This window comes from Crinia signifera, chromosome 8, assembly GCF_055691185.1.
Source record: "Crinia signifera chromosome 8, ASM5569118v1, whole genome shotgun sequence".
Classification (NCBI taxonomy): Eukaryota; Metazoa; Chordata; class Amphibia; order Anura; family Myobatrachidae; genus Crinia; species Crinia signifera.
Window position 1 is genome coordinate 121,301,551 of NC_139224.1, and position 14,797 is coordinate 121,316,347.

At 43.4% G+C, this 14,797-nt stretch overlaps 1 protein-coding gene across 1 annotated transcript in view; it reads left to right on the top strand.

The window, feature by feature from the left end:
- Positions 1 to 14,797, top strand: part of BCAR3 (BCAR3 adaptor protein, NSP family member) — a 288,114-nt gene that overhangs the window by 128,066 nt on the left and 145,251 nt on the right. Inside the window, exon 6 of the mRNA XM_083157075.1 lies at positions 3,230 to 3,413. The gene's annotated coding sequence lies outside the window, so the exon portion shown is untranslated. The remainder of the gene's footprint in view (positions 1 to 3,229; positions 3,414 to 14,797) is intronic.

The following is a 14,797-nucleotide window of genomic DNA, read 5'->3' on the forward strand; positions in this document are numbered from 1 at the left end:
GGGGGTGGACAGTGGCAAACGCAGGATTTTCAGAAGGGGGTTTCCAGAGGGGCGGAGCAAAGCACGGAGATGGACACTTAGGTGACCCAGTATATGCCGGGTCAGTTAAAGTATTATAGATAGACCAAATGTATATAAATAATATTAATAATAAAAAAAAAATATATATATATATATATATACATACATACATACATACATACAGGGGCGTCAACAGCAGTGTAGACCCCTGCGCATAGCAATGTATTTGGGCCCCTGTCAGGAATGTGCTATTAAGCCCCATCACCCATCTACTGGTAGTGTCCTAGCATAATTATTAAAAGATCTATGTATCAGAATCAACTTTATTGGCCATGTGTGCTTGTGCACACTAGGAATTTTTTGTGGATCGTATTACATAACAAGAATACAATAAAACCACTAACAGCACACATTATGTATAACTGACTGACGTACCTGGCATTGTCCTGGTTTAAGCCTTTGAGTTATTAAATTATCAATGAGTTGGATATAACGGTTATCATTTATAAATAATTGGCAGCTCTTCCAACACACCCATGGGGTGGCTGCTGAGTGTCGTTTTTTTTTTTGTTGGGGTTTCGCCAGTAGCCCTATTCCCCAGTTTTCCTTCAGGTGTAAAAGTTTCCATACACGTTACAATTATTGAATACAGTATTGTATATAATACTGTATACAATAATTGTAACGTGTATGGGTACCTTTACTGCCAGCCCGATTGCTGTTCATGTGTGCAATGTGTAATGACCAACCTTGAAAGGAGTGTACACCGTAAGATGCTGTGGCTTTGGTCTCAAATTGCGGTTGGGGATTCTTTGCTGGATACAGGGAGGAAAATCACGCAGCGGCCTTGCACTTTTTCTCACTTGATAAATATTCCCAGACCTGGGCAGGATCCCACGGCCATGCTCTGGAGGATGAGGGACTTCCGGCAGCACTGTGGTCCCTCTGACGCCCTCGGAAGTCTTATTGGGGACACAGACACGGTTTTTCTCCACTCGCGTCTTGATAAACTTGGCCTTGCTTCCGTAGGTCATTGTGCTGCGGGATTCTTCATAAGCACTATCCGCAGGACTGATGTGCGTGATCATAACCAATCGGCTTTTCCCGCTCAGTGCTCCCTTTAGCAGCCAGGTCAGCTTGCTGTCCCGATAGTTTATATGGCTGCCTGGTCTGTCACGCAGCGCCATGATACACATCCTGAGGGTAAGAAGGGATCGGTTGATGTATCCTCCTTCTTTCATGGTCTGGCCGCTGTTCTTAGTCTGGCTTGCTCGTTCTGATCCCGCAAGGTCTACCATGTACAACTTGCCTGTGCTCACACTATCACTGGCTGTCTGCTTTATGGTGACCTGCAATACTGCATGTGAGCGGGATGAGGTCTTATTAGCGGCTGTGGGAGCTTCTGTGCGCCGCTTGTTGCCCTTCTTCAGCAGGGTCATGGCTTCCTCAGGAGTGCTAAGGGAGAATGTAGAAATCCCTTCTATGTTGGTGTTGCCATTGGGATCCTCTCTGAGGACCAAAGACCTAGAGGAAGGTCTTAATAGGTCTCGGACGGTTTCATTATAGATCTCCGCGTATGATAATGATACGGAGAAATTCTTTTTTCCCCCAGTCTCCTCAATGGCTTTAAACAGGTCCTTCAGGGTGCGATATATTACTCCAGGTTCGCGGTCCTTACCCATCATGGTGAAGGTCTTTCCGGTGCCTGTGGGGCCGTAGGCAAATATGGCAGCATTGTACCCGGACAGGATGTCACCCAATAAGGGCTTCACTGTGGAATCATACACAGTCTCCTGGGTAGCTGCCTGGTCAAACACCTGGTTAAATTGGAATGTTGTTTCTCTTGTCCTGGTGGAGCGCAGGACATCGTTAGGATCCTCACCGGGGTCCTGCAATAGCACTGTCTGCGGTCCGAGCTGGTGTGTGATGCATCGGGCGCGGTTCTTAGTCTCCGTCAAATTAACGGGACGGATGCGCAGAGCGACAGTCATTTGGTGGTCTATAGCTTTATTAGCTTTCGCCTTCTTCATTTTATATCAAACTTCAATCTTCAGAAAAGAGTGAAAAATTATCTGTGTTGGCACAAGTCCAGCAATATTAGATATGACTCAGGAAGCAGTCAGCTGCCAGTGTTCTACTCATCACAGCCCATTGTGACATCATCGGCCCATTGTGACATCACTAGCTGCCATGTGGCAGAAGGGCACTGCTATGTATCTCATCCAGGGCCTGCTGTTACAGAAGTGGTATCGTCTTTTGGTCCCCCCTGGGATGTCTTACCTCTTACTTATTTACGTGATAAAAGTTAATAGGAACAAAGAACCTTTTATCTCTGCATGTTTGTAGCCATACACAGCAGTGGGAGCAATTGTATTAGTTCTGAAAGAAAATATATGTTGCCCACAGATGCCAGTGGAAGTGCGCCTCCAGTGGCCAAATTATTAATTACTTTAGTATAGTGTGAATACTGCTTCATCTCTCGCGGCAGTTTTATAATCAGGAGATATATACTAACCATGTACAGTTACCTTGTAATAAACCAGCTCATGTCCTCTCTTTCTGCAGTACAATGCATTAAGGACCGCCAAGGATATTATGCCAAGGATCCTTACAAAAACCATGATGGGGACTGGGACAGATGAGGATATGTTAATCCAAATTCTCATCACCAGGGCAGAGGTGACAGGCTATAGTTTGAGAATGGACATTGTGCTGCTAGGAGGACGCAGAGTGTTTCTCACTGATAAGATCACAACATGTGCTGTATGGCCATTCACACAAATTAGGGCCCTTATTCAGATCTGATCGCAGAACAAATTTGTTCTCAAAATGGGCAAAACCATGTGCCCTCCAGGTGGGACAGATGTAACATGTGTAGAGAGAGTTAGATTTTGTTTCTGTGCAGGGTAAATACTGACTGCATTATTTTGACACTGCAATTTAGATTTCAGTTTCAAAACACCCCACCCAAATGTAACTCTCTCTGCACATGTTACATCTGCCCCACCTGCAGTGCACAAGGTTTTGCCCATATTGAGAACAATTTTGTACTGCGATCAGATCTGAATAAGGGCCTAGGTCAATCCATTTTATTTAACAACATTATCAGAACAATTGGTCTTTTGTTAAAGTTTATTTCACCATTTTTCCAATTGGCTGTATTATAATTTCTATATTGTATCATTTCTGTTCTTGTCATTTGCTACAGATATGCCGGAGCGACTGGATGCTGTGCAGGCTGTTCTGTGGGACAAGGAAATAGGAGTCTGGTTGGACTTTAATATAGAGGATCATAGACACAATCCAAACTTCTACCCCACCAACTTGGCTCCACTTTGGGCCTCATGTTACTCTGGCACGAGGCTGTGGACAAAGCAGTCTCCTACTTAGAGGTAATTAATTATCTTGTATTATATTATTTTTCTATTTGTTCCTAATTGTATTACATACTCCAGGCTTGCCTACCCTCCTGGAATTGCCGTGAGCCTCCCGAAAATCGGGTCCCCCGGGAAGGTGGGCAATCCTCCCGCATTGGCCAGGCAGCCCCCGCACCCCCTTCCCTGCAGCACAAAATGACCTTTTTTTGCGGGTCCGCGAATTACGTTGTTTGATTGTCGTGGGGGTGGGGCTTGATGACGTCTGCCTGTCCCGCCCCCCTGACTTGCTGCTGTCAGCAAGTATGACATACTCCTATGGTATTGATTCCATCTGTTAATATCGAAATTCGTGCAGACCCTAGTGCGGGATCAAAACCTAAACACTTGCCAATACTGAGAGAGCGGTCCAATCAGGAACTATAGGTGCGCCATGTATCCCAGAATTCCAATGGCAGGCCAGGTTCATGCCACTGGAAAAGTTTATTTACAAACGCATTATTACTGGTTACTACTGAAGTAATATGTAAGAATATATATAATGTAATATAACGTATGAAGTAGCTTTTATGAACTTGGCAGAGTATATATAATGGGGTATATTGGTTTGCAAATCCACTGTACTGGTTTCTCATTTCCCTACAGTATTTGGCATGATGTTACATTACCTATTTGCTTTCTCAATGCCAAAACGTAAAAAAAAAAAAACTTTTTGAAAAATAAAACTGATTTAAAATCTTACTTATATTGTCTGTATTATTTATAAATAGTGATAAAGATTTTCATGAATAGATGAGCAGGACCCTCATCCCTCGTGTGCTTTCCTTCTCTTAATGTCCCATACACTATGCGATTTGGGCCAATTCCGGTAGATCAAGCTGAGATATTGGGTGAAATCGGTCCAAATCGCATATGTATAATATCCGTTCTGATGCACAGTCCTGTGTTCATCGGAGCGGAGTCGGAGGTTGGACATTCGGCGGGGGATCAGGTGCGACTTCTCCCTTCAGAGAATTTGCATAGTGCATGGGGGCCTTTACTTAAGCCATCTTTGATAGCACCAAACCCTGTGGTTTTCTACCACGCTGATACCCTGCGGATGTAGCTATAGTTATGTGCCCTGTACTTGTCCTCTATTGTATTCAGCTGTAGGTCACTGTTTCCCTCATTTGTATATGTACTCTGTAATTGGGCCCGGGGGATCCTTTGTGGTGCCATATAAAGAAAGTATAATAACCATAATAATATGCGACCAGTGGCAAACGCAGGATTTTCAGAAGGGGGTTTCCAGAGGGGCGGAGCAAAGCACGGAGATGGACACTTAGGTGACCCAGTATATGCCGGGTCAGTTAAAGTATTATAGATAGACCAAATGTATATAAATAATATTAATAATAATAAAAAAAAAAATATATATATATATATATATATACATACATACATACATACATACAGGGGCGTCAACAGCAGTGTAGACCCCTGCGCATAGCAATGTATTGGGGCCCCTGTCAGGAATGTGCTATGAAGCCCCATCACCCATCTACTGGTAGTGTCCTAGCATAATTATTAAAAGATCTATGTATCAGAATCAGAATCAACTTTATTGGCCATGTGTGCTTGTGCACACTAGGAATTTTTTGTGGATCGTATTACATAACAAGAATACAATAAAACCACTAACAGCACACATTATGTATAACTGACTGACGTACCTGGCATTGTCCTGGTTTAAGCCTTTGAGTTATTAAATTATCAATGAGTTGGATATAACGGTTATCATTTATAAATAATTGGCAGCTCTTCCAACACACCCATGGGGTGGCTGCTGAGTGTCGTTTTTTTTTTGTTGGGGTTTCGCCAGTAGCCCTATTCCCCAGTTTTCCTTCAGGTGTAAAAGTTTCCATACACGTTACAATTATTGAATACAGTATTGTATATAATACTGTATACAATAATTGTAACGTGTATGGGTACCTTTACTGCCAGCCCGATTGCTGTTCATGTGTGCAATGTGTAATGACCAACCTTGAAAGGAGTGTACACCGTAAGATGCTGTGGCTTTGGTCTCAAATTGCGGTTGGGGATTCTTTGCTGGATACAGGGAGGAAAATCACGCAGCGGCCTTGCACTTTTTCTCACTTGATAAATATTCCCAGACCTGGGCAGGATCCCACGGCCATGCTCTGGAGGATGAGGGACTTCCGGCAGCACTGTGGTCCCTCTGACGCCCTCGGAAGTCTTATTGGGGACACAGACACGGTTTCTCTCCACTCGCGTCTTGATAAACTTGGCCTTGCTTCCGTAGGTCATTGTGCTGCGGGATTCTTCATAAGCACTATCCGCAGGGCTGATGTGCGTGATCATAACCAATCGGCTTTTCCCGCTCAGTGCTCCCTTTAGCAGCCAGGTCAGCTTGCTGTCCCGATAGTTTATATGGCTGCCTGGTCTGTCACGCAGCGCCATGATACACATCCTGAGGGTAAGAAGGGATCGGTTGATGTATCCTCCTTCTTTCATGGTCTGGCCGCTGTTCTTAGTCTGGCTTGCTCGTTCTGATCCCGCAAGGTCTACCATGTACAACTTGCCTGTGCTCACACTATCACTGGCTGTCTGCTTTATGGTGACCTGCAATACTGCATGTGAGCGGGATGAGGTCTTATTAGCGGCTGTGGGAGCTTCTGTGCGCCGCTTGTTGCCCTTCTTCAGCAGGGTCATGGCTTCCTCAGGAGTGCTAAGGGAGAATATAGAAATCCCTTCTATGTTGGTGTTGCCATTGGGATCCTCTCTGAGGACCAAAGACCTAGAGGAAGGTCTTAATAGGTCTCGGACGGTTTCATTATAGATCTCCGCGTATGATAATGATACGGAGAAATTCTTTTTTCCCCCAGTCTCCTCAATGGCTTTAAACAGGTCCTTCAGGGTGCGATATATTACTCCAGGTTCGCGGTCCTTTTTTTTTTTTTTTTTTTTTTTTTTTTTTTTTTTTTTTTTTTTTTTTTTCTATTTATAACATTTTCATCTTTATTGAAGGTTTTATAAAATACATTACACGATACTTATTACATACAAAGACAGTTACAACATAAATACAGACTAGTGCATCTTTAACAGCTTTGCTACTACCATCACACAATTTTTTATAGCTTTATGATTTAGCGTCTTATCCTTCCATACCTTTCCTCCCAGGATTAAATTTTCCTTTTAAACCTGTTATATTAATTATTACGGTTCACTATGGCACTAGATGGAGATATGGTTTACTTAAGGGGCTTAAACATTCTAGGGGAAGAAAGGGATAGAATGAATGTGCCAATTACTAATGGATACCTTTTCTTTATAATTAACTTCGAATATGAGTTATTTTCAAGGGCAAAAAAAACAGAGAAATATATAGTACAGTTTATTTTCTATGACCTATACCATGCTGGTGAAGGTTTTAATAAAAGTGCGCTTGTGCCATTCTCGTATACTATCAACTTATCATTTACACTCGTTAACTCTTGATTTTAAAGTGCTCTGGTGCGTGTTTAAACTTAGTATCAGTTTCCTACTACTTAATATATTTATAGTCGTGTATATATACCCCTATTCTACATAGTGGAGTTTTATATAGTATAAAAATTCCTGATTTATTCCTTTGTACCTTCTTGGTACATATTAAATATTAAGATACATTACATATACATGTGCATTGTGCAGTTATTCATTCTATTTATAAGTGCATACGAAGTCTAAATATACATTCCTATTAGTGACTGTAATACTTTGAATAATACCATGTCCCCCAAATGTCATAGAATTTATCAATTGATTTTCTTAGTAGATACATATGTTTCTCGTGTTCCATATTGCAGTTGACTAAACTAATCCATTCCTGTACTCTTGGACCTCTTTTTGCCATCCAAGAGCGTGCAATAACCATTTTTGCTATGGCACAAAGATTGATTACTAACTGTCTGTCTCCACTAGTCATGTTGTCTGATGGCCAAACCCCGAGGATTAACCCCATGGGTACTACATTTTGGCTAGGGACCCCTAGTGCCACCAATATTTTCCCAATTCCTTTCCAGAACATTTGCAGTTCTTTGCACTCCCAAAGGAGATGCCAGAAATTGCCTCCTATTTCCCTGCATTTTGGGCAACGATCACTGCTATTTCTGGAGAATTTACTAATCCTTTCTGGGGTTAGGTATGTTCGATAAAGAATGTTTAGTTGTACCTGCTGAATTCTTAACGAGTTCGTGGCTAGGCTTGGGGCCGCCAGGATTGATCTCCAATTCCCTATATTCACTTCCGAGATGTTACTATTCCATTTCTGGATCAGACCCCCCATTTCCTCACTTTGAGTATTAACCATCAGGTATTTATAACATTTTGATAGGCGTTTATTATTTCCCAATGTTTTAATAAATTTTTTGATTGGGGACTCTGCCAAAATAACTTGTCTTATCCTGTTTTGTTGTGTTATTACGCTTCTTAGTTGCAAGTATCTGTAAAACATGGTTTTAGGGAGAGTGAATTCGGTTTGTAATTGGGAAAATGATTTTAAATTATTATTAATGAAAATCTGGCCAATAGAGTTTACTCCATAATACCCCCATATCCTCCCACCCTGATGTAGATTTAATTTATTAAATGGGGCCAGCGAAAATAGGTGAGTGTCAGGATCTATATCTTCAAGGTCCATTTTTTTACTTATCCACTGCCATATTTTCCTGGATTGTTTAAGTATTGGAGGGAATTTTTGATGGCCTTCTTTTTTAAGAATTGCCTGTAGTGGGGAATGTCCAGGGACTACCTTACTAATGAATCTAGCAATTTCCCCCATATACTCATCTCCATTGATCCAGACCGCTAGGTGGACCATTTGAGCGGCATAATAATATAATTTGAAGTTGGGCATTGCAGCACCCCCTTCCCCTCGCTCTCTAGTCAAGAAAGGCATTTTAATTCTTGGTGTTTTATTCCGCCAGACAAAGGATGAAATTACATTATTAATTTTCTTAAACACCTCTTCCTTAATCAGGATTGGTGAGTGCAAGAATATGTATAGGAGTTTGGGCAAGATCGTCATTTTTACCAAATTGACTCGACCTATTACTGTTAAAGGGAGTCTCGACCAGTTCTTACACCTGATTTTAATCTCGTCAATTATAGGGTCTAGGTTGTCCTTAACATATTCCCCTGGGTTATTAGATACTACGATCCCCAGATATTTGAATCTCTCCACCCTGGTAAGACCTAGGGCATTATTGATTCCATTGTCCCCTTCCTCTTGAGTTATGAGGAGATGTGATTTCCCATAGTTTATTGTTAACCCAGAGTATAACCCAAATTCCCTCACATTCTCAATGACTAAGGGTAGCTGATTCGTACAGTCTTCCATTCCTACCAGCAAATCATCTGCGTACAGGGAGACAATGTTGCCGTTTGGGTCTCCCCTCTCACCCCCACCATCCAAAATCGCCCTTAATTTGCATGCTATCGGCTCAATGGCGATTGCGAATAGCAATGGCGAGAGGGGACACCCCTGGCGGGTACCCCTTAAGAGTGGAAATGGCTCAGTTACGTATCCATTGACGGATATCCTCGCAGATGGGGACTGATACAGCAGCAGGACCCAGTTTATAAACCTTGGACCCAGCCCAAAGGCCGTTAGTATGTGTTTTAAGTAGAGCCATTCCACAGAATCGAAGGCCTTATTTGCATCAAATGATGCAATTGCCACATTTCTGCTTGATAGATTCGCCATCTGGAGGTACATGAAAACTCTACGCAGATTGATCGCTGTAGACTTTCCACTCACAAATCCGGTTTGATCTGAATGGACAATCTTCCCGATCACCCCATTCAATCTAGTCGCCCAAATCTTGGCATATATCTTCGCATCAGTCGTGATCAGGGAGATTGGCCTATATGAGTCAACTAATGAGGGGTCCTTACCATTTTTTGGAATAACGGCGATGACTGCCTCCGTCATTGATTTTGAAAGTTTACCCTCCTGTTCCATCCCCTGGAAGTATTGTAATATCTTTGGGGCCATAATCCCCCCGAACTTTTGGTACAGTTCTCCGGGTAGTCCATCTATCCCGGGGGCTTTACCTATTGATAGGGACTTAACTGCCATTTCAACCTCCTCAACAGAGAAGGGAGAGTCCAGTAAACTCCTTTCTTCACTAGAGAGCGAGGGCAGATTGATACTATTTATATATCTTTCAATTTCTCCACTCCCATATGTGAGTTTGGATTTATAAACTTCACTAAAATGTTCCCGAAAGACCTCTGCAATTTCTGGGGCGGTTGTCCGCATATCTCCTGTGTCTGAGTAGATTTTAGTTACAATATTTGATGGTTTATCTAGCTTAGAGAGATAGGCCATATATTTCCCTGCTTTATCGATGTTCAAATAGAATTGATGTGAGTTTTTTAATAATCTGTAGTTCGTCATTTTTTGTAAATGCTCCACCCACCCTTGCTGTGCTGAAAGCCATTCTATTCTTGCTGCTTCGGTTTGCTCCTGCAGGAATCTCTGTTCTAATTCTATTGTTTGACTTTCTAGCACTAGGGCAGCTTCTCGACAGTTAGCTTTAACTTGGGATATTTTTTTCATTAAGACTCCTCTCATAAAAGCCTTAAAAGTGTCCCAGACTACAGTTGGAGTTGCTGATTTACTATTTTCCCCAAAAAACCCATCCACAATCTCCCGTATTTCCTCCATATTATCAATCTGCGTTAGCCACGAGGGGTGGAGTCTCCAATATCTAAAGCCCGCCTGGTGGTCTGATTTTGTTACCATCAATACTGGTGAGTGATCAGAAATTCCTCGCGCCTTGTACTCTATCCGAGATATATTTTTTAACAGATTTCTGGAGACTAGAATTATGTCAATTCTCGAAAAGGTTTTGTGTGATGACGAATAACATGAAAATTGTTGCGCACTAGGGTATCTCTCCCTCCAGACATCCCACCAATCAACCTCTGATGTAAATTCGGCTAACCCAGTTCTATTATTCATTCCTCTCCCCTTACTATTCCATCTGTCGATACTGGTATTCATCACTGCATTAAAATCGCCTAGACAGACAATATATGCATTGGGTCGAGCAGACACAAAGTCCACTGCCTGTCGCAGGACATCATATGTAAAGGGGGGAGGAATGTACACAGACAGGATACAATACCTAATTGAGTCCACCCTCCCATCCAAAAAAACAAATCTACCCCTGGGGTCTATTTCAGATGCATAGAATTCAAAAGCGATATTTTTCTTGATTATTATAGAGACTCCTCGTGATGACGAGGAGAACTGAGAGTGAAAAGACCTGTCAATCCATGGTCGCCTCAGTGCCAATACTTTGTCCCCATATAAATGGGTTTCCTGAAGGCATATTATATCTGCCTCAGTAGCCTTACAATATTTAAGTACTAACGAGCGCTTGGTTTTCTCGTTCAAACCTCGCACGTTCCATGTCAAGAACCCCACCATTTCAAAGCACTTTCAATTTCCAACAAGTTACCTTTTTTCCCAATCTGGAATATAGACTGCAGATATAGTATGAAGCAATTTCCCTCCATCACTGCTGGATTAAGTTGCCAATTTGATGCACTGTACAAACATACAACACAAAACACATACCCCACTTCCCTCCAATCACAATACTGACACATTACAGACCACATAAACCCCACCCCCCTCCCCCACCCTGTATAACCTACCCGTTTAGGCATACCTGTATCCCCTACCACCCACCCTATTATACCAATACAAATGTTCACCTTTCACTAAGGGGCTGTTAACTATCGACCACCAATATTGGCGTGTCTGGCTCTCTAGCGTCTCCCATTCAATTATTAAATTTATTTAAGCATTTTCTTTTCTTTTTTTCCTTTCTATTCCGTATATATACCTATATATCTGTTTCTTTCCTCTTTTTTTTCCTTTTCCTTTCCCTCTTTTTCCCTTGTAGTTTCACCCCCCCCCCCCCGTCTGTATATTCGAAATTACTTGTAGTGCCCACTTTCAAGATTCCCCCTTCTATTTCATGAACCTTAAAGGATTTCAGTTCTTATATACTAAGTGCAATTTCAGAGGTACTAATGAAGCAAAGCCTTAAAGACAAAAAAAAAAATAACAGGAATGGCAGGCAAGAGGAAAAAAAAAAAAAAAAAAAAAAAAAAAGACCATTTCTATCCTGGTTCATCCCCGCCATTTTTTAGTTAGCGGCAAGTTGTTTGCTGCTTGGATGATTCTTGTCAAGCCAAGCCGCCACTTCCCCTGGTGTAAAAAAAAACTTAGTCTCATCATTCGCAATGACTCTCAATTTTGTTGGATAAAGCATGGAGTATTTAATGTTCAGATCTCTGAGTCTTTGCTTGACGTCTCTGTATCTGGCTCTTTCCTTTTGTACTTCATACGGGAGGTCTGGAAAGGCAGCAATTTTTTTTCCATTGTAGCAGAGATCTCCCATGCTCCTTGCGAGTCTCAAAATATTATCCCGGTCTCTGAAGTGTAGTATCTTTGCTATTATGGTACGTGGCGGCCCCCCAGATACTGGTATCCTGGTTGGGATTCGATGCGCCCTTTCTACCGTGAAGAAGGGGGATAGGGCCTCTTTCCCAAGGCTTTGCTTTAGCCAATCTTCGATAAATTTTTCTGGCGAGCTCCCTTCCACCCTTTCTTCAAATCCAACAAAACGGATGTTGTTACGACGCATCCTCCCTTCCATATCTGATAGTTTGCTTTGCATCTCGGATAATTTACCCGACATGGTCTTAACCTGGGTTTGTAGGGGACCTAGAGTGTCCTCTAACCCAGACACCCGTGTTTCTACCTCCAAAACTCTTGCTCGCGTTTTTTGAGCATCGTCCCGCAGCAGCATAATATCAGATTGGACCTTATTTATTTGCTCAGATAGGCGGCTTTCGCATGAGTTTACTGCATCCAATACTTCTTGTAGGGTAACCTCTTTTTGCTTGGAGGCTACGCCACTTTTTGTGGGGGTGCTTTGGGGGGTACTTTCCCGTGAGCCACTTGCAGTCTGTACCTGTGTACGAGCGTACTTCTCCAGCCTTGCGGCTGCTGTATTCTGGCCAGTTTTCCCCATGTCTGTATATATATACACACCGACTTACAGGGCAATCTGCTTCCAACCAGAAATTGTATTATCTTATTATCCGCAACCAGCCCAATCTGCGCTTCACCACACACACTTATTCTTATATATGTTCAGTAGCTAAGGGGTAACCATAAACCAACACTTAGTATCTCTGTTATTATGTTTTACTATTTCAAGTATCTCAGTTATTATTTGCCCCGAGACCCTTTCTCGCTACTGACTACTGCAGTCCACGTGGTTTATGCAAGTAGGTACAAGTATCTTCATCCAACAGTACAGTAGTTCCAAAAAGTGTGTGTGGACTTACCATCAATGGTGATGTAGCAGATTTCACTTCTGTATTGCCGGGATCAGACCTCACAGAAGCCTCCCTGCCCTCTCTGTCCTCGGCTGCCGCTGTAACCGCTCTCCCTCTCCTCCGTATCCTGAGGTCAGGCTCCAACTCCCAACCTTCTTGGGGGAACCACCTGTGGTTTTTTGGCAGCTCCCTTTATCTTATTTTGGACGTTCACCGCCAGATCCGCACAGGTCTCTGGAGATTTTTTTTTTACAGGGACCAGCCGGCAGGTCAGGTCTATACAGGTCTCAGGAGTTTTTTTACAGCCGGCAAGAGACCAGCCAGCAAGCCTCCTCTCGTGAGGGTAACCTCGCTAGGTGCCGCCACTCTCCCCTCAGTGCGGCTGGGTCCGTACCCGTTCTGTCAGCGGCCTCTGACGTCAATCCTCCCGCAGGCTGTGCGCCGCCAGGCACAGGAGGCAGCAGCAGCAGCAGACCCGTGTCGCCAGGAGCTGTCGGGAACCGCCGCTCTCCTCTCACGCGTCAGACGCTGCATCCATCACAGGTAAGCGGTGCGGTGCGGTTTAGGCAGCTGGGCGTGAAGGGGGCACGAAAGAGTACACAGTCCAATATACTCGTGGACTCCAAAAAGGGAACGCTGTCCAGGCAACAGTGGAGGTAAACTGTCGGTCACTCAGCGGGCTTGCCGATCACATCCATTCCCTGGTCGGGAGGCGGCGTGGGGGGTTAACCGCTTAAGCAGGAGACGCCAGAGAGCTCAGCCATCCTCCCTTACACACACGCCGTCGTGGCCACACCCCTTCCGCCAGGTTCGCGGTCCTTACCCATCATGGTGAAGGTCTTTCCGGTGCCTGTGGGGCCGTAGGCAAATATGGCAGCATTGTACCCGGACAGGATGTCACCCAATAAGGGCTTCACTGTGGAATCATACACAGTCTCCTGGGTAGCTGCCTGGTCAAACACCTGGTTAAATTGGAATGTGGTTTCTCTTGTCCTGGTGGAGCGCAGGACATCGTTAGGATCCTCACCGGGGTCCTGCAATAGCACTGTCTGCGGTCCGAGCTGGTGTGTGATGCATCGGACGCGGTTCTTAGTCTCCGTCAAATTAACGGGACGGATGCGCAGAGCGACAGTCATTTGGTGGTCTATAGCTTTATTAGCTTTCGCCTTCTTCATTTTATATCAAACTTCAATCTTCAGAAAAGAGTGAAAAATTATCTGTGTTGGCACAAGTCCAGCAATATTAGATATGACTCAGGAAGCAGTCAGCTGCCAGTGTTCTACTCATCACAGCCCATTGTGACATCATCGGCCCATTGTGACATCACTAGCTGCCATGTGGCAGAAGGGCACTGCTATGTATCTCATCCAGGGCCTGCTGTTACAGAAGTGGTATCGTCTTCTGGTCCCCCTGGGATGTCTTACCTCTTACTTATTTACGTGATAAAAGTTAATAGGCACAAAGAACCTTTTATCTCTGCATGTTTGTAGCCATACACAGCAGTGGGAGCAATTGTATTAGTTCTGAAAGAAAATATATGTTGCCCACAGATGCCAGTGGAAGTGCGCCTCCAGTGGCCAAATTATTAATTACTTTAGTATAGTGTGAATACTGCTTCATCTCTCGCGGCAGTTTTATAATCAGGAGATATATACTAACCATGTACAGTTACCTTGTAATAAACCAGCTCATGTCCTCTCTTTCTGCAGTACAATGCATTAAGGACCGCCAAGGATATTATGCCAAGGATCCTTACAAAAACCATGATGGGGACTGGGACAGATGAGGATATGTTAATCCAAATTCTCATCACCAGGGCAGAGGTGACAGGCTATAGTTTGAGAATGGACATTGTGCTGCTAGGAGGACGCAGAGTGTTTCTCACTGATAAGATCACAACATGTGCTGTATGGCCATTCACACAAATTAGGGCCCTTATTCAGATCTGATCGCAGAACAAATTTGTTCTCAAAATGGGCAAAACCATG